This window comes from Pongo abelii, chromosome 19, assembly GCF_028885655.2.
Source record: "Pongo abelii isolate AG06213 chromosome 19, NHGRI_mPonAbe1-v2.0_pri, whole genome shotgun sequence".
Classification (NCBI taxonomy): Eukaryota; Metazoa; Chordata; class Mammalia; order Primates; family Hominidae; genus Pongo; species Pongo abelii.
The window spans coordinates 51,379,194-51,398,458 of record NC_072004.2 but is presented as its reverse complement, the minus strand read 5'-3'; the positions used below and the strand labels follow the sequence as shown (position 1 = coordinate 51,398,458).

The 19,265-nt window shown below is 39.8% G+C and overlaps 1 pseudogene; it reads right to left on the bottom strand.

Moving 5' to 3' along the window:
* Positions 1-372: 372 nt before the first annotated feature.
* LOC129051358 (polycomb protein SUZ12-like) overlaps positions 373-19,265 on the bottom strand; it is a 46,839-nt pseudogene continuing 27,946 nt past the window's right edge.

Below are 19,265 nucleotides of genomic sequence, written 5' to 3'. Positions count from 1 at the left end.
GCAGGATGGGGACACCGGGCCCTGCTTAGGGGAAAGGAAGGGGGTTTGTAGAGGAAGCCCAGCCAGCCAAGCAACCAGAGATGGGAAAAACCCATTGGGAGGAACTTGCTTGCTCTAGCTGGGCTTTGCAAAGAACAGGAAAAGATGAGTCTGCACAGACAGAAATGGTCTAGAATGGCTGAATGTTTCATGTACAAATTTTATGATTAATACACTTGTACCATTTCTTAGAATCATTTGCTTAATTCCAGTCCATCAAGTGATAATTTTGTTGATATTTAGAGGCTCCTCTGTTAATTTCTGTGGGATTTTTGGTTATATTTAATAAGGAAAATAATATGAACTGTCTAAGAAAAAAAGAAACAAAGCCAATTATTCCTGAGAATGTTTAAATTTATTGAAGCACACTTGTTAATTTTTAGTATAGAACCTACATTTCATAATAGAAAACCTTGGACTTGCCAGTGGTAGCTGCTGGAATGAGGTGTTTGTCCAGTAGATCCAGAACATTGCCACAGATTAACTTTAGCTCAGTCTCAACCTGAAAAAATAAAAATAAATTTAAAAAAATCAGATCGTTGAAGTCTAGAAATTCTTTAAATTATTACACATTCTATGTACCTCTGTTTTTGTGGAAGAGAGCTTAGTGTTACAGAGAATTCGTTTCCCTCTCCAAACTCCCTTCTTCCCTTTTGACACAAAAGCAGAGAAAAGCTGCCTGTCGGTTATCAAAAGTATCTTTTCCTTTCGGCAGGCAATTAAGTGCTACACACACACACCATCCCCCACCCCAACACCCCCTCACAGTCCAACGGAAGAATCAGCAATGACTGAAACTAAACACCGATGCTACTTGGTAAACACTGGTCAATTACATGAATATTTCACAAGGTAGCAACTATTGTGTCCATTTACTTGGGAAAACAGAAGCTAAGACATTTGCTGAAAGGTCATCCCCTTAAAAGAACTTAATAAGCAGAGCTAGGATTTGAAGCCAGGCAGGGTGCAAGGGACAGTACAAAATTCAAACCCAGGCAGTTTGCCTTCAGTACTTATATTCCTAACAACGTTCAACAGGCAATCCTTTAGGGGAAGAGATCCAAAACTAGTTAAGATACCAAAAATCTGTGGACCAAAGTAACTATTGCCACTCATTTATATTCACGTATAATGCTGAAAATGTACACCACCTCTAAAGGTACATACCCAGTTTACTTCTTTTTTTTTTTTTTTTGAGAGGGAGTCTCACTTTGTCGCCCAGGCTGGAGTGCAGTGGCGTAATCTCAGCTCACTGCAACCTCCACCTCCCGGGTTCACGCCATTCTCCTGTCTCAGCCTCCTGAGGAGCTGGGACCACAGGTGCCTGCCACCACGCCCAGCTAATTTTTTGTATTTTTAGTAGAGACGGGGTTTCACCATGTTAGCCAGGATGGTCTCGATCTCCTGACCTCGTGATCTGCCTGCCTCGGCCTCCCAAAGTGCTGGGATTACAGGCATGAGCCAGCACACCCGGCCTATTTTTTGTTTTTTAGACAGAGTCTTCCCCTGTCACCCAGGCTGGAGTGCAGTGGCCCTATCTCGGCTCACTGCAGCCTCCGCCTTCCAGGTTCAAGCAGTTCTCATGCCTCAGCCCCCTGAGTAGCTGGGATTACAGGGGTGCGCCACTGTATCGGGTTAATTTTTGTATTTTTAGTAGAGATGGGGTTTCACCATGTTGGCCAGGCTGGTCTTGAATTCCTGGCCTCAAGAGATCCACCTACCTCGGACTCCCAAACTGCTGGATTATCGGTGTGGGCCACGTGTGGCCCAACTCTACTATTTCAATGAAGCTCCTGTACCCTAGGTCATCACTGACTTACCAGTTGCTGAATCCAGTTGTCTTTACTGAGTTGGTCCTTAATTTAACTTTCTTTTGCATTGAAGCTACTGACTGATCACAGCATTTTGAAACTCTGTTCCTCTTATTACTGTGATTCTACTTTCCTTATTTTTCATCTTATCTCTTAAGTCTGTGGCTTCTCAGACTTCCTCACAATTCATTGCTTATTTTAAAAACTCAAAAATTTAAACCTCCTGAGCAGTTCAAAAAAATATACCTTTGAAATTTTTTAAACTTTTCAGAGTTGCAAGAATAGTTCAGTGATCACCAGTTGTTACCATTTTGCCATATTTTGTCTGTGCGTCCCTCCCTACCTGCCCCCACATATATGTATATCTATGAATATTCATGTTTTTTAACTTTAATAAATTTTCTCCCTGTACAATTTGAGAGTTAACTGCAGATTTCATAGCACTTTACCCCTAATTTCTGCTAAGAATATGTCTGCTAAGAATAAGGGCATTTTTTTTTTTTTTGAGAATGAGTCTCACTCTGTCACCCAGGCTGGAGTGCAGTGGCACAATCTTGGCTCACTGCAACCTCCACCTCCTGGGTTCAAGCGATTCTCCTGCCTCAGCCCCCCAAGTAGCTGGGATTACAGGTGCCTGCTACCACGCCTGCCTAATTTTTGTAATTGTAGTAGAGATGGGGTTTTGCCATGTCGGCCAGGCTGATCTCAAACTCCTGACCTAAGGTGATCCGCCCTCCTCGGCCTCCCAAAGTGTTGGGATTACAGACGTGAGCCTCCGTTCCCGGGCTCTTTTTCCTTTTGTAATTAACAAGTGATCTATGGAATGATAGAAACAGTGTGAATATTCTGTCCCATAATAATCTTTACTTAATGGTTGCATCTGGATTGCTTCTTGCCCAAATCAAATATTACTATAGTGATTAGAAAATGGAGACTTTTCTATTTTTTCTATATTGTCATTCTTCTGTAAAGATTTTTTTATACTCCTTTTTTTTTTTTTTTTTTGAGACGAAGTCTCACTATGTCACCAGGCTGGAGTGCAGTGGTATGATCTCAGCTCACTGCAACTTCCGCCTTCCAGGTTCAGGCGATCCTCCTGTCTCAGCCTCCAGAGTAGCTGGGACTACAGGCATTCGCCACTGTGTCCAGCTAATTTTTTGTATTTTCAGTAGAGATGGGGTGACACCATGTTGGCCAGGATGGTCTTGATCTCTTGACCCCATGATCCAGCCACCTCGGCCTCCCAAAGTGCTGGGATTACCGGTGTGAGCCACCGCGCCTGGCCCTATACTCCCTTTTTACATTTTTTTTTTTTTTGAGATGGAGGTTCACTCTGTTGCCCAGGCTGGAGTGCAATGATGTGGTCTTGGCTCACTGCAACCTCCACCTCCCAGGTTCAAGCAATTCTCCTGCCTCAACCTCCTGAGTAGCTGGGATTACAGGTACGTGCCACCACACTCGGCTGATTTTTATATTTTTAGTAGAGATGGGGTTTCACTATGTTGGCCAGGCTGGTCTTGAACTCCTGACCTCATGATCTGCCCGCCTCAGCCTCCTAAAATGCTGGGATTACAGGTGTTGAGCCACTGCACCTGGCCCTTTTTTTTTTTTTTGAGACAGGGTCTTCCTCTGTTGCCCAGGCTTCAGTGCAGTGGCACGATCATGGCTCACCATAGCCTTGGACTGTTAAAATATACAATTTTAACTTTATATATATTGCCAGTCTGCCCTATAGTAAGACTGTATCGACGTGTTTTTTTGAGACAGAGTCTTGCTCTGTCTCCCCGGATAAAGTTGAAGTGGCAAAATCTCAGCTCACTGAAACCCTCTGCCTCCCAGATTCAAGTTAATATTCCTAAGCCTCCCAAGTAGCTGGGACTACAAGCATCTGCCACCATGCCCGGCTAATTTTTTGTGTTTTTGGTAGAGATGTGGTTTGACATGTTGGCCAGGCTGCTGTCAAACTCATAACCTCAGGTGATCCACCCGCCTTGGCCTCCCAAAGTGCTGGGATTACAGGCATGAGCCACTGAGCCCGACCCCAACTTACTGTTGCATCAAAATATTATTTGAGAGTATATGTGTCCTCACATCCCTAAAACACTAGAAACTGTCAAACTTTTAATCTTTGTTGAACTCTCAAAAGTAGTTATCTCTGCATTTGCATGCCTTTGAGTACTAATAAGGTTGAGTACTGCTTTAAAAGTTTGCTGGCCATCTATATTTGTTTTTTTAAGAACTGCGTGATAGTCCTTGACACATATTTCTTATTAGACTGCGTATCTTTTTCTTGTTTTATAATTCACAATATTATGTATTCATATTAGCATTTTGTGTTACAGATATTTCCCCCATTCCATAATTTGTTTGTAACTTTAGATATTTTGCAGTATAAAAATGACTAATTTTAACCCGACAATTTTTACTTTATGCTTTCTTACTTTTAAATCATCCTTAGAAGGGTCTTCCTCACTGCAATATATTAACATTCACCTATTTTTTTTCCATGCCTATGAATGTTCATTTTTACATGTTTATGAGCCTTCCAGAATGTATTAGGTCTAAGATTATTTCCAGATGACTGGAGAAGAGTTGTCACAATTAATGAACAGTTTCTCTTTCTCACATAGCTATACCACCACCTTTATCATAAACTAAATTTCAAATATACATCAAACTATTTCAGGACTATGCCTGAATGATACGCTTGTCTATTCCTATGGTTATACCATAGAGTTTAAGTTCTCTTAACCTTATGGTATGTACTACTGTATATTGTATATCATACTACAACTGGTACGTAAAAATTCTCAAAATATTTTTCTAAAATTTCTCTTACTATTACTAAATACTTGTCCTTCTAGATTAACTTGGAACTAATTTTAAGGCTTAAAAAAATCCTTATGAGATTTTGCATTGGATGGTACACTGACCTAACATATTTAGAAATAAAAGACATCGTTGGTTTTGAATCTACCTATTTAAGAAATGTATGAATTCCTCTTCATCTCTTAAAAGAGTTATTTTAAGTATGCTTAATCTAAATTCTGCAGATTTCTGGATAAACGTATCACTAGTCATCCCTTATTACCCGCCATTACAATGAATAGAATTTAAAATAGCCGTTAACATTTATTGAGCACTTACTGTATGCCAGGCACTGTACTAAATATTTTATTATTTCATCTAATCCATCAATTTTATGTCTCATGTTACAGGTGAAGAAACTGAGACATGGATAAGTAACTTGCCAAACGCCACATAGCTAGGAGCAGAGATTTGAATCAGGCAGTCTGGCTCTCGAAGTATGATGCCTTCTGTGTGGCCGGGTGCAGTGGCTCATGCCTGTAATCCCAGCGCTTTGGGAGGCCAAGGTGGGTGGATCACAAGGTAAGGAGTTCCAGACGAGCCTGGCCAACATGGTCAAACCCCGCCTCTACTGAAAATAAAAAAAAATTAGCCAGGCGTGGTGGCACGCACCTGTAATCACAGCTACTCGGAAGGCTGAGACAGGAGAATCGCTTGAACCCGGGAGGTGGAGGTTGCAGTGAGCCGAGACCATGCCACTGCACTCCAGCCTGGGAAACAGAGCAAGACTCCCCCTCACAAAAAAAAAAAAAAAAAAAAAAAAAAAAAAGAATGATACCCTCCGTTAAATGCTCTGACTAGATCACTTACTTGTGTTTTTTAAAGTACAAAAACCAAAGGACTCTACTTCCAACATGAATTAGCATTTGGGGAAGAAAACATCAATCAAAAACGGGAGTTCATAACTATAACGTGCTCAACTTTCTAAGTAGTCCGTACCTTCCCATCAAGAATAGTCTCCCGTGTTGCTCTTTTCTTGCTTATTGGACATTCTTCCATTTCCTGCATGGCTACTTCATATTCCCCATCTAAAAGCTGTGAGCGCCTGTTAGACAAACACATATACTTTAATGTAACCTGTGTTATTACTATAAGTACACAAATTCTACATCTTTAGATTTATACTAAAACCATTTATTAAATTTATAAACTAGCTTACATACCCAACAAGATTTTAAAAATACACCTACACTCCATTCCTGATGAAAGCAATTTTAATGAGGTACACTAAAAACTGTATTACTAGGAATTCATTACTGTAGCTACTCAGATATAACTCTAAACATGTAAAGTATAATATGCCTGAGGTCTCAAAACCTGGTACGTTGTCAACATTAAATATAAAGCGTAAGTACAGGCTTTATTTATTTATTCATTTGAGACGGAGTCTTGCTCTGTTGCAACCCAGGCTGGAGTGCAGTGGTGCAATCTCCGCTCACCATAATCTCTGCTGCCCAGGTTCAAGCGATTCTCCTGCCTCAGCCTCCCGAGTAGCTGGGATTACAGGCGCGTGCCACCATGCCCGGCTAATTTTTGTATTTTTAGTAGAGACAGGTTTCTGCATCTTGGCCAGGCTGGTCTTAAACTCCTGCCCTCCTGTTCCACCCACCTCGGCCTCCTAAAGTGCTGGGATTACAGGCGTGAACCACCACGTCCAGCCCAGGCTTTGTATTTTTAAAAATAGGATAACAGTGTTACAATGCTTGTCTTAGAGAAACACTAAGAATTCTGTTACTTTTAACTACTGTAATTGTTTGAACTAGAATCCTTTACTTTTATACTTGACCAGTAAACTGATTATTATAATGACGAATCTGGTAACTATGGAATTCTGGGGGCACCTGGCACATATAGGTGCTCAATAAACACTTCATGGAATACTAATTGAATCAAATAATTCAAATATATTCACACAATATAGTTTTAAGGTACGTGTACGTATGTGTCTATGTATAATTTATTTTTTCCATACTTTAAACACTAGTAACCACTACTAAACACCATTCTTCAACCATGCTCAGTAATTAACTGTATATATCAAGAAACTGGCTTCTCTTCATCACTCTTAGAGAAATTCTATTAGATAAAAACAGCTGACATTTATTGAGTGTTCACTATGTGCCAGGCACTATTATAAAGATTTTACATGGTTCATTTAATCTTCCCAACAATGCTACGAACTATGTACTATTACTCCACTGCCAGAAGAGAAAACTGAGGCAAGAAAAGGTTAAATAACTTGCCTTCAAATCAAACCGTAAATAGCCAGATCTAGCAAATGAATCCAGGTGTCTGTCTCTAAAGTCTCTTAAAACCAAATGATTGACACTTAAGAATTTTTGTCTTTTCTCTATGCTGTACTACTTAAATTTAGTCAACTTCAATAGTACATCAGCAAAGCCATTCAACTCTTTATTTTAAAAACTAATTTCTTTACTCAAATAGGTAATAAATTCATGTATTTCTAAATCACAAAGGAGCTTCCTTATGCTTTTACATAGATACATACTATTCCATTTTGTGGGTGTACATTTGATACCTACAATCCAATGCACCCTCCTATCTGTAATGTATGTGGAGACCTTTCCCCCACAGCCTCATCAAGTGCTTTATCAAGTTTTTTGATCTCTGTCAATCTGATAAGTGAAAAAACTCATCTCAGTGTACTTTTAATTCAGATGTTTTATCGTTTTAATTGTTTAAGAACCATATATATCTATTTTGGTAAACTTTTTATTGTTTCCTTTGCCCATTCTTCTATTGGGCAGTGGTCTTTTAAAATTAGTATGACCTGTTTACATTCAAGAATGAGGTATCTACCTGAAAGACAAGTTGAAAATAATTTCTCCCCATCTTGTCATTTTTGACTTTGGTTATGGTGGCTTTTTTGTTTTCTGAAGAAGTTTTTGATTTTTATTTTGTTCAACTTTGCATTCTTTTCCTATATGGCTTTTGAATATTGGTTATTATTTCAAGGAATTAACTGGATTTCGTTTTTTTTTTTTTGACAGTCGCTCTGTCACCCAGGCTGGAGTGCAGTGACACAATCATAGCTCACTACAGCCTCAGACTCCTGGGCTCAAGAGATCCTCCCACCTTGGTCTTCCAAAGTACTAAGATTACAAGTGTGAGCCACTGCACTCAGCCCTCTGTGAGATTTTAAAAACAATTTTTACACATCTAACATGCAGATTTTGGCTTAAAAATACTATTCTTCCATAAGGAATCAGGACTCCTTGAAGAAATCACAACTTCAGAGCAGAGGTAAGAAAAGAAGAAGGTAGGCCGGACGCAGTGGCTCATGCCCGTAATCCCAACACTTTGGGAGGCTGAGGTGGGAGGATCACCTGAGGTCGGAAGTTCAAGACCAGCCTGACCAACAGGGAGAAACCTTGTCTCTACTAGAAATACAAAATTTGCCAGGCATGGTGGCGCATGCCTGTAATCCCAGCTACTCGGGAGGCTGAGGCAGGAGAATCGCTTGAACCCAGGAGGCAGAGGTAGCGGTGAGCTGAGATCGTGCTTTTGCGCTCCAGACTGGGCAACAGGAGTGAAACTCCGTCTCCAAAAAAAAAAAAAAAAAAAGAGAAGGTGATTCTGGTAAATGTTACTATTCTAGAAAATCAGGAAAAATAGCAGCAACAAAACAGGACACAGAAGCCTACTTAGAAGGGCTCCTCCTGACCAAATATGAGACAATTTGAGCATTAAAATAACAGTATCAATAGATTAAAACTAATTGAATAAACAGAATTTGTTAATCCATACTGATTTTAAAATATCAAAGCTGAGGAAAGGAATGCTCTTCTTTTTAAATTCACATGTAACTTAAAAAAAATTTTTTTTTTTCTTTTTAGGAACGAGGTCTTGCTATGTTGCCCAAACTGGTCTCAAACTCCTGGGCTCAAATAGTCTTCCTGCCTTGGACTTCCAGAGTGTTAGGGTTACAGGTATCAGCCACCATGCCTGCCTGTTTCTCTCTCTCTCTCTCTCTCTGTCTGTCTATATATATATATACACACACACATAGATATTTTTAGGGTTAGTCAAGTGAAGCAGTGGGAGCAGAGAAGGAATGCTCTTCTTTATAAAAAAAATGCAAATAAATGTGGAAGAAATGTTAGAAAATTACCATTTTCCAACTGCCAAAGGAATAATTTATTCAAGCAAAAATAATCAATCGATGCTAAAACTATTGGGTGAAAGGCTATGGGAAGAAAATGGATATTTACTCAGCTTCATGTATTAGCATAAGAATTATATGCTGATTTATATAAAAGGGAAAAAAAGTACTGTTACAATGGAGAAATATTGTGAACAGCATTTTAACTGAGTGATCAAACCTAATATTACCTTTTGTCTGTGATGTAGTACGTAAACAACACATCCCTCATTAGAATCCCTGCCAAAAATGTTTAACCTGAAGCTAATCAAGAGGAAATCATCACAGACGTCCTAATTGAGATACATTCTGCAAAACTACAGGCCTATACTGGGGGAAAAATGTCACAGAAGGTAGGGAGAAAGGCTAGAGGACTATTCCAAATTGAAGGAGACTGAAGAACTATGACATCTAGCTATGGAATCGGGGTGGGGACAGGACAAATTATAAAGGACATTATTGAGGTCAACTGGGGAGATAGTATTGTATTTGTATTTTAATTTTCCTCATAAGTGTACGGTGGTTATACCAGAAAATGTCTTCGTTCTTAGGAGATACATGCAAGAGAGTTTATAAATGAGGAATAAAGCCAACTTTCAAATTGTTCAGCAGAGAAATAAAATATATACTCATAAATAAATCAAATGTGGCAAAATGTTAACAAAAGATACAATCTAGATGAAGGGTATGTGGATATTAAATGACTTTAGTATTCTTTCAACTTTCCTATAGTTTGGAATTTTTTTTTTTTTTTTTCTTGAGACAGAGTCTCGCTGTCACCAGGCTGGAGTGCAGTGGCGTGATCTCAACTCACTGCAACCCCTGCCTCCTGGATTCAAGCAATTCTCCTGCCTCAGCCTCCTGAGTAGCTGGGACTACAGGCACACACCACCACGCCCAGCTAATTTTTGTATTTTTAGTAGAGATGGGGTTTCACCAATGTTGGCCAGGACGGTCTCGAACTCTTGACCTCGTGATCCGCCCGCCTCAGCCTCCCAAAGTGCTGGGATTACAGGCGTGAGCCACCACGCCCGGATGAATATTTTCAAAATAAGCTGCTGTGGGGAAATTCTCCCAGTTTCTTCTTGGCACTTTTTCTTTAAAATAAAAGTATTATCTTTTTCTTACAAGAAATGTGTAAACATATGTGTCAGGTACAGTGATTGAAAAAGAAAATAGAACATACCCCATGCTGCCTAAAATAGAACAATTAACAGCATCGATGAAGTCCAATGCGCCTCATTCTAATTGTTTCCCCCACAGACATGACCACTATTTTCTAGTACATTTATGGTTCTACTGTTTTCCATTTAAATCTTCGATCCACAATAAAATTTCTGACTTTAAGAAGACACTGGCCGGGCACGGTGGCTCACCTGTAATCCTAGCACTTTGGGAGGCTGAGGCAGGTGGATGATCTGAGGTCAGGAGCTACAGACCAGCCTGGCCAACATGGTGAAACCTCATCTCTCTAAAAATACAAAAATTAGCTGGGCATGGTAGCAGGTGCCTGTAATCCCAGCTATTCAGGAGGCTGAGGCAGGTGAATCGCTTGAACCCAGGAGGCAGAGGTTGCAGTGAGCTGAGATCATGCCACTGAACTCCAGCCTGGGTGACACAGCGGGAGTCCGTCTCAAAAATAAACAAATAAATAAATAAAAAATAAACAATAGGAAGAATGGCCTAGTTACTTTCCCTGGTTCTTTGTCCTATACCTGACAATAAACTGTTAACTACCAGCACGCAGCCTGCTACAAGAAATGACGGCATAGGTTTCTTTCTCCAGTCTCAAAAAGAAAAAATGCTGGATTTGCTTCCCAGACATTCTTTCACTGGTGATATTTTCACTAAAATATTTCGTTTCCAAATAGAAATTGCAGAAATTATTATAAGTCTGTGTTTCTTGCCATCCTGTACCAAATGCACAGAGGTACACAATGATTATACATGATTTTCTTTTTTTTTTTTTTCTTTTTTTTTTTTTAAGATAGAGTCTTGCTCTGTCACCCAGGAAGGAGTGCAGTGGCATGATCTCGGCTCACTGCAACCTCTGCCTCCCAGGTTCAAGCGATTCTCCTGCCTCAGCCTCCTGAGTAGCTGGGATTACAGGCACACGCCACCGTGCCCGGCTAATTTTTGTATTTTTACTAGAGACAGGGTTTCACCATCTTGGCCAGGCTGGTCTCAAACTCCTGACCTCGTGATCCACCCGCTTCAGCCTCCCAAAGAGCTGGGATTGCAGGTGTGAGCCACTGCGCCCGGCCTTCTTTCTTTTTTTAAAAAAGATGGGGTCTCACCTAGGCATGGTGGCTCATGCCTGTAATCCCAGCACTTTGGGAGGCCAAGGCAGGCGGATCACAAGGTCAGGAGACCGACACCATTCTGGCTAACACGGTGAAACCCCATCTCTACTGAAAATACAAAAAATCAGCCGGGCGTGGTGGCACGCACCTGTAATCCCAGCTACTCCAGAGGCTGAAGCAGGAGACTTGCTCTAACCCAGGTGGCAGAGGGGTCGCAGTGAGCAGAGATTGCGCCACTGCACTCCTGCCTGGGTGACACAGTGAGACACCATCCTAAAAAAAAAAAAAAAAAAAAAGATGGATCTCACTTTGTCACTCAGGCCAGAGTACAGTGGCATGATCATAGCTCATTGCTGCCTTGAACTCCTGGGCTCAAACAATCCTCCCACCTTAGCCTCCTATGTAGCTGCAACTACAGGTGCATACCCACCATGACCAGCTCCTCTTCCTTAATTTTTAATAAACACATAACCCCAAGATTTACGTAGGGCCCAGTCCATTTAAGTCTCTTCTCAAATATTACCTCCTCCCAGAGGATATCTCTCTAAAACAGTAACCATTTATTCTCTATTTTTCTTCACAACACTCATCACTAAGTGACATTAGTTGATTTTTTGGGTGGTGGTCTGTTTCCTCCACTAAAAGTTAAGCTCCATGGTGAAGGCAGGGATTTTGTTGCCTTCTTAATGTCTAGAACAGTGTCTGGCAAAGAGTAGACACTCAGAAAATATTTGCCAAATAAGTAAGTTTAACTGAGCTATCTAACCAAATAGTTCCTTAATTATTGTTTTCTATGAAACAGACAAAAATTCAGTGTTTGCAAATTTGTTTTTTCATCCGTAAGAATAAAAAGAAACAAAGGCAATGAAATAATCAATATAAATAACTATATTCTGCTTCAGAATGAAAACATTTCCAGAACATTGTGGGAGCCTCACTTGTTCATCAACATCACCTGTTTTTATCAAATACTGTCATTTGTGCAACAAATGTCTTTTCCCTATCCTCACGATTTCGTTTTCTTCTGGCTGGAGGCTCTTCATTGACATCTAAATTTAACAAACATTTCTCATAAATCAAATATTAGAACAAAAATGTGTTATGATATATGGTCCCTTAACATAAAACATGCTACATTTATCCCAAATGAGGTACGAATTACACTAAAGTTGCAATAATATACAGACCACGTTTTCCAATTTTGCATTTTTACTGTATGTTCTTTTTAACACTCACAACATTAACCCCACATCTTTGCAAATGCTAATGTTGCTGTTTAGAATTATCTTTGCTAGGCAAACTCCTTCTCACTCATGGTAACTCTCCAAAAACTTCAAACAATACTTCAAGAGTCAAAGATTATTTCTTCCAACGTGTTTCTCTGCTGAACTTCACATATACCTGTATTATGCCACTCATCATTTTGCTGCAATGATATATTTCATGTATATTTCCCTACACTAGGTTGTGAGACTTTGGAGGATAGGACTGAATGTTTTAATCATCTTGGATTAAATTAAATCATCCCCAGCACCTATGTGTTTGTTGAATGAATACCTCAAAGATGAATTCACAATTGTTGGAAGAAAAGAGGGATGGGTAGGGGGATAAATACGCAACAAGTATAATAAAATGTTCATTGTTGAATCTAAGAGGTAAGTAGATAGGTGTTCACTATAAAATACTCCTCATTGTCCTTTATGTTTGAAAATTTGCACAACAAAATGTTGAGGTGGAGGTGAATTCACTGTTTGCTTTAAGACTCAGCACCATGACTATCATGAAGGAACACTGGTACAATCATTTTCAATGACCATCTTAATCTCCAGTGATAAAATCTAGTAAAAAAAAAAAAATTACCAATATTTTCACTGGTTTCTCCATTAATCATTCCATTAAACTCTCTTCTTCCTGGACGAGTCACTCTAAACAGCAACGAGTAAGACTTCACCATATGGCTGTTATTAGGTTCAAATTCATTACCGGAAACTGCAAGGGACGGGAAATTTCCAGGTTTTGTTTGATTGAGGTCAGGATTCAAAGGCACCTGCTTTTTACCTCTAGGAACTTGCCTTATTGGACAACTTACATCCTGCAAAGGTAAAGATTATTAATTTATGTTTATTTGTACATAAGCAATAAGAATTATAATAAAACTTCTAATCACAGCTATAGGAAACACGGGAGATAGGCCATGATCACCAAATGGAATGTTAAAATTCTAACCATAGTTCTGAAAACTGTGAAGCAAAAATAAAAATTCAAAATACCTATATTCCAAATATTAAAGCAATTGAGGTTTTCTCCAACATAATGAAATTATGATACAGTACATCTAATATTTAGCTAACAGTGATCTGAAACAGTTGTATATTAGAAATTTAGAACTAAAAGCATGCTAAATCTCTCTGGTAAGGCTTTTTAGCAACAACAAAAAAACCATGCTAAAATGTTCAACTCATGTACTTTTATCAAATCTCTTAAATGTTCTTTTTTAACATGACAATGACTAATAGGACCATTAGAAATAAAAAAAATGACTAATAATCCCATGGTCAACAACTACATTATGAAACAGTAAATCCATATAGTTAAAATATGTTGTTTAACAGAAAGGATCATCATCCTTAAAAAAACAAAAACAAAACTGGTTTTATCTACCAATGATCATATTCTGAGTCATATTCTGTTATTGTATGATTAGTTACACTGAAAATGCATACTAGAAAAACTGGAAGGATCAGAAGACCTTTATGACAGTATCTTACAGCAGCTACTTCTTTTAAAATAAATAGAATACGTACAGTCTAAAAAAATTTCTATTTTATGAGACTATAAAGTGAAAACTATGAATTCTCACCCACCCCCAGGTCTTACGCTCCGGAGATGACTAATACTAGCAGTTGGCTGTGTATATTCTTCCAGGAAAATGATTACCCCTGATACATTTTTTTGAACATAAGAATGACTATATTTATATTCATATCTTATTCTAAGTAATGTATCTTGGATTTTCATATCACTTGTAATGTGTATGGAGGTTAGGAGTAAGAAGTGATAAAGGCTGGAGTGCAGTTGTGCGATCTCGGCTCGTTGCAAGCTCCGCCTCCCGGGTTCGTACCATTCTCCTGCCTCAGCCTCCTAAGTAGCTGGCACTACAGGTGCCCGTCACCACGCCTGGCTAATTTTTTGTATTTTTAGCAGAGACGAGATTTCACTGTGTTAGCCAGTCGATCTCCTGACCTCTTGATCTGCCCACCTTGGCCTCTCAAAGTGCTGGGATTACAGGCGTGAGCCACTGCACCTGGCAAGGAGTGATATCTCCTAACTTTACATACATTTTTTTTTTTTCCTTGAGACAGTTTCACTCTGTCGCACAGGCTGGAGCTCAGTGGTGCAATCATGGTTCACTGCAGCCTTGACTTACTGGGCTCAAGCAATCCTCCCGAGTAGCTGGGACTACAGGCACAGGCCGTCATGCCTAGCTCATTTTTGTATTTTTGGTAGAGACAGGGTTTCGCCATGTTGCCCAGGATGCTTAACTCCCGGGTTCAAGCAATCTGCCCACTTCTGTCTCCCAAAGTGCTGGGATTATAGGTGTGAGCTACGGCAACCGGCCTTTACATAAACTTTCAAAAATAAAGTTCCACTGCTGCCTCCGAGGTGCCTTAGTCTACTCCCTCCCAATGATTGAGGCCCGTATGGCCTATGGTCTTGGAAGAATATCAGCACTGGGACCCTGGACCCAGACCAGTTCCTACTCCTCTTGAAACACTCGAGGACTTGAGGCAACTAAAGGCACATATGTTGGCTTTCATCGGTTGACCAGGAAACATCTTAACACTTGTTTCTATGGTGAAATAACTTTACCTTATAAAAATTTGAAGCAATGTACTAATAAGTGAATGGCTAATAACGCTGACAACAAAATTTCTTTGCCTGAGGGCAGTGTTACAAAGGATAATCTTGTGGAAAACACTTTCTCTTAGCCCTTATCTAAAATGTCAATGGGTACAAATAGCTAAGAAATACGCTAACAGATTGAAATGGTAAAAAAGCAACTGAATTTATGCCAGATGCTAAAACACAGCTTCTCCATTTCCAGACTCCTATGAGAAAGTTTTGTACAGACACTTATTAAAAGACTAGAAAAACTACACAGATATGCGAGTTGGCAAAAGAGGTTATCAGTTTTACAATTAGGCCATCAACATATTTCTTAAGCTTTCAAAATTTAAAACTCAGCTTTAAAATACAATATATATGCATAAAGATGTCCAATTAAGCAAATTATTCCATTTAATCTACCAATATCATTTTGTTGACATTACCTTTCTTTTTTTGTGGCAAACTTTCACAAGCAGGACTTCCAGGGTAACAGAATTTTGTTCATTTTCTGAGTTTGTGATGGCTTATCTAAATAGAAAATCAGTATTTTAAAATATATTTTAAAAATATATGAACACGGTATTCATTTTGCTAACAAGTCAGGGAACTTCAAACAGAGATTTCCCATAATAAGACTTCTCAAAAGTTCACTCGTTCTTTTTTCCTCAAATCAGTTCCAAACTTACAGCAAACTCTTTAAAAGCCTTTATATATAGTGTAAATAAACCACTCACAAAACAAATATAATTACCGTCCTATATGCTGTAATTTTTTTTTCCATTAGATATAGGTTTTGCTCTGTTGCCCAAGGTACAGTGCAGTGGCACAATCACAGCTCACTGCAGTCACAAGCTCCTGGGATCAAGTGATCCTCACACATCAGCAAGGCAGCCTCCTGAGTACCTGGGATTACAGGCGTGAGCCACCATGCCCAGGTTTTAAGTATAAAAAATATTCACTGGCCAGGCATAGTGGCTCATGCCTGTAATCCCAACACTTTGGGAGGCCAAGGCAAGAATATCACTTAAGGCCAAGAGTTCAAGACCAGCCTGGGCAACACAGAGACCCTGTCTCTACAAAATGTCAAAAAATTAGCTGGGTGTGGCGGGTGTCATGTGCCTGTAGTCCTAGCTACCCTCAGAGGCTAGGTGGAAGGATCTCTTGAGCCAAGGAGTTCAAGGCTGCAGTGAGCTATGATCCTGTCACTGCCCTCTAGTCTGGGTGAAAGAGTGAGATCCTGTGTCTAAAACACATCTACACGTTTCTATTTCTATATATATTTCCTAACTCCTTTTTTCTTTTTGAGACAGAGACTCGTTCTGTTACCCAGGCTGGAGTGCAGTAGGGCGATCTTGGCTCACTGCAACTTCTGCCTCCCGGGTTAAAATGAACCTCCCACCTCAGCTTCCCAAAAGTATCTGGGACTACAGGTGCGCACCACGACACCCAGCTAATTTTTTTAATTTTTAGTAGAGATGGGGTTTCACCATGTTGGCTAGGCTGGTCTTGAACTCCTGACCTCAAGTGATCCACCTGCCTTGGCCTCCCAAAATGCTGGGATTACAGGTGTGAGCCACCACACCTGGCCATATTTACTGAATATTTCTAATTTGAAGATTTAATATTTGTGTTTGTTTTTCAGACAAGGGTCTGGCTATGTTGCCCAGGGTGGTCTCAAACTTCTGGGCTCAAGTGATTCTCCCATTTTAAGCCTCCTAAGTAGCTGAGACTACAGGCACATGCAACTGGGCTGGCTTGAAGATTTAACATTTATGATAATACACTGCTAGTCAAAAGTAATTCTGACAAATACAGTTAAAGCTTCTTGGCAGAAAGCATAAATGAAAATAGTTGCAGGAGGGCCGGGTGTGGTGGCTCACGCCTGTAATCCCAGCACTTAGGGAGGACGAGGCAGGTGGATCACCTGAGGCCAGGGGTTCGAGACCAGCCTGACCAACACAGAGAAACCCCGTCTCTGCTAAAAATACAACATCAGCCAGGCATGGTGGTGCAAGCCTGTAATCTCAGCTACTTGGGAGGCTGAGGCAGAACTGCTTGAACCAGGGGTGGGGGGCAGAGGTTGCAGTGGGCCGAGATCACACCATTGCACTCCAGCCTGGGCAACAAGAGCGAAACTCCATCTCCAAAAAAAAAAAAAAAAAAAATTGCAGGAGACAACCACGTTCAAAATAAGCATCTTCAATTTTTTTCTTCTCCTAAAATCTATTGGAAAAATTATTAAGATAACATTTGAATTAAATTAGTTACTATTATACATGTTTCATTATGAATGCACAGAGACAACTAAACTAAAAAGTTCTTGATCTGACCGAGACTTGTGGCCAAAAGGATAACAAATGAATTTCAAAAAACATTAAACATTATAAAACGTAGAGACAGGGCTATTTTTAGAAGCTTTCCCCAGAATTTCTCTACAGTTTAAATGGGATAACAAAAATCAAGATATTATTTACTATCTAGAAGAATATCTTGGCTTACAAAAAATTTAGGAGTGTTAATTTTGAATACCATAGTCTATATTCTCCATGTAAATTAACTAACAAAGGCTTTACAAATTAAGGTTCTAGCGTAGTCCTCCATAACTTGTTTTTAAAGTCCCAAAGGTATTAACAGTTCATAACTGAATATTAAATCACTAATTCATCAAATAGCTTCAATAACATCCAGAACTATTATAATAGATGAATCCATGAACATACAAAAAAATTTTTTTGTTCTAAGGCATTGGGCAACACATTTTTTCTTTCTTTACTTTTTTTTTTTTTTTTTTGAGAGATAGAGTCTCGCTCTGTTGCCCAGGCTAGAGTGCAATGGAATGTTCTTGACTCACTGCAACCTCCGCCTCCTGGGTTAAAGCAGTTCTCCCTGCCTCAGCCTCCCGAGTAGCTGGGACTACAGGCACACGCCACCAAGCCCGGGTAATTTTTTTTTTTTTTCTTCTTGAGTCAGTCTGACTTGGTTGCTCAGGCTGGAATGCAGTGGCACGATCTCGGCTCACTGCAGCCTGCACCTCCCAGATTCAAGCACTTCTCATGATTCAATCTCCAGAGTAGCTGGGATTACGGGGATGAAACACCATTCCCAGCTAATTTTGTTATTTTCAGTAGAGACGGGGCTTCAGCATGTTGGCCAGGCTGGTCTCAAACTCCCTACCTCAGGTGATCTACCTGCCTCAGCCTCCCAAAGTGCTGGGATGAGCCATTGCACCTGGCCGGCAACACTTTTTTTCTACTTAAAAACATTCTTATTGGGGGTGTGTGTGTAAAACACATTTGATCAGTTTCTTCGGAAGTTGCATCCAGGATAAAAACACCTTAATACAGCAAAAAAATAGTCCAATGTCTAAATGCAGTAACAAAAATATTTGCCGAACAATACTCACCATGAAAATAGTACCCAAATAATCTTTGTGTATTCATTCTAAGAAGCAGTTTCAAGTAGTAATTGCCAAACAAAAGTTTTCATTTAAAAACAAAAGAGACCGGATGCAGTGGCTCATGCCTGTAATCCTAGCCCTTTGGGAGGCTGAGGTGAGAGGATCGCTTGAGCCCGGGAGGCTGCAATGAAGCAAGACTGCTCACTGCACTCCAGCATGGGTGACAGAGCAAGACTCTGTCTAAAAAATAATTAATAGTAAGAAAATAAGAAGAAAAAATCACATTTTAAGAATTAAAAAATTTTTTTGCTTGTTTTGAGAGAGGGTCCCACTATGTTGCCCAGACTCTATTCAAACTCCTAGGCTCAAGCAATCCTCCCAGCTCAGCCTCCTCAGTAGCTGGAAATACAGGCAAGCATCACTGCTCCTGGTACATTTTAGAGAACTTCATGTTGGTTTTCTATCCTGGTTTCTTAAAAATATTATTGAAGACAAAAAAGGTACAAATAAACCTTGGATGGAAAAGAAACACAATATATCTACTTCCAACTTCTACTAGTTTCAAAGTTATAACAAATTATTTTCAACATAGGCGTGGTGGCTCACGCCTATAATCCCAGCACTTTGGGAGGCCGAGGTGGGCGAATCACTTGAGGCCAGGAGTTTGAGACCAGACTGGCCAACATGGTGAAATGAAATCCTGTCTCCATTAAAAATATAAAAATTAGGGGTCGGGCTCGGTGGCTCATGCCTATTGAAATCCCAGCACTTTGGGAGGCCGAGGCGGGCAAATCACC